General features: G+C 56.7%; 1 protein-coding gene across 2 annotated transcripts in view; it reads left to right on the top strand.

Annotated features, from left to right (window-relative positions):
• The window catches only part of TMEM181 (transmembrane protein 181), a 48,093-nt gene that overhangs the window by 13,633 nt on the left and 32,615 nt on the right, over window positions 1–1,845 (top strand). The window lies entirely within an intron of this gene.

The following is a 1,845-nucleotide window of genomic DNA, read 5'->3' as shown; positions in this document are numbered from 1 at the left end:
GCCCCCCCAGGCCGTTCCCCTGAGCTCCCTCGCCTCCCCCCCAGTTTTAGTCAGGGGTATATAGTAAACATCATGGACAGGTCACGGGCTGTGAATTTTTGTTTATGGCCTGTGACCTGTCCGTGACTTTTACTAAAAATAAGCGTGACTAAATCGTAGCCTTACTCATGAGTACCCAGCATCAGTTTCTAGTCTCAGTTAGTTCTTCTCCAGGCTGATAAGTTAGGGAGACCTGTGATAGGGCAGAGTTGCTCTGCAGCTGACACTGTGGCCAAGCAAAGTGTGGGATTCCCTTGAGAACTCATACATCGCTCTTTAGCCAAAAAAAAGAACCACAATGTGCATCCTTAAGGGAGTGGGGTGGAGGGGAAATTGAAAGCAGAGAATTTAAAAAGTCCTCAGTGAGGACTAACACCCCCACATTCATTTTCAATTCTGTCAACTGGAAGGAATGTTTTTTTTTTTTTTTTTTTTTCTTGGCAGTTGTTCACTGGTAAGTGAAAGATATGAAATAAACACCAGAGATCTGGTATCCTAAAAGCAACCTTCACATCCTCACTTTCAAGGTTCTGCACTTTTCCTGCATCTTAGCTCTTGTTTTTTTCCTACACCCACTCCAGTTTTACCTTTGGCAGTAGTCTGATGGGGGGATTTGGGACAGTACTTAAGTTGATTTGAAATAATAAAGTTATGTGTTCAATTTGTTGAGCCCTAAATGTTGTACCTGTGCTCTCTATATTTAACTTGCCACCTATGTATATTTGTTTTAGAGAACAGAAACCATTCTTATACACTTATTGTACCCAGATGAGCAGAGGTATGGCAAGGAAAAGCCAACCCTTTCTCTTCTACCACTGCTCCTTGTAAACTGTGAATCTAGACCAGAAGGGACCACTATGATCATCTAGTCTAGGCCTGCACAACATGCGGCCCGCATGGACTCACTGTGCGGCCCGTGGGGGTTGAGTAGATGGGCTCACTGTGCAGCCTGCGGGGGGGGTGGGTGAGTAGGCAAGCGGCGAGTGAGGGAGGGGGGCTGAGTAGGCGAGCGGGCGGGCAGTGGCGGGGGGGCAGGTGAGCTGGTGGCGGGGGAGGGGGGGCTGAGGAGGCGAGCGGGCGGGCAGTGGCGGGGGGTAAGTAGACGAGCCAGTGGGGGAGCTGAGGAGGCAAGCCGGGGGAGCGGGGCTGAGGATGCGAGTGGCGAATCGGTGGCTGACCTGTTCTTCTGATCTGGACTGGCTCCCATCCCCTCTCCCAGGGCCAGCTCCAGGCACCAGCAAAACAAGCAGGTGCTTGTGGCGGCACATTTCTAGGGGCGGCATTCTGGCGCTGGCAATCATAGGCGCCGACTCTGGGGCATGGAGGAAAAAGTGCACCCGCCGCCCCAGCTCACCACCCCAGCTTGCCTCCGCCTGCTCCCCCGAGCGCGCCGCCACCACTCCGCTTCTCCCCCCTCCCTCCCAGGCTTGCCGCGTGCGAAACAGCTGTTTCGCGCAGCAAGGCTGGGAGGGAGGAGAAGCCGAGCGGCGGGGCGCTCGGGGGAGGTGGCGGAGGTGAGCTGGAGCGGGCAGTGGTTCCTCTACCCCCCCATTACTTCCTGCGCCCCCCCATCTCACCTCCGCTCCGCCTGCTCCCCTGAACGCACCACCGCCCTGCTTCTCCGCCCTCCCTCGCCTGATTGGGGGGGGGGGGGGAGCGGAGCGGCGGCACGCCTGGGGGAGCAGGCGGGGCGAAGGTGAGCTAGGGCGGGAGGTCGCGGGGGGGCCCGCAGGAAGCAATGGGTGGGGGGGAATGCGTCACGCCTGGGGAGGAGGCGGGGCTGGGGATTTGGGGAAGGGGTGGAGT

Source organism: Terrapene carolina, unplaced genomic scaffold (genome assembly GCF_002925995.2).
Source record: "Terrapene carolina triunguis isolate 2854851 unplaced genomic scaffold, T_m_triunguis-2.0 Scaffold85, whole genome shotgun sequence".
In the NCBI taxonomy this organism is placed as follows: domain Eukaryota; kingdom Metazoa; phylum Chordata; order Testudines; family Emydidae; genus Terrapene; species Terrapene triunguis.
This window is presented reverse-complemented; position numbering and strand designations above follow the sequence as displayed.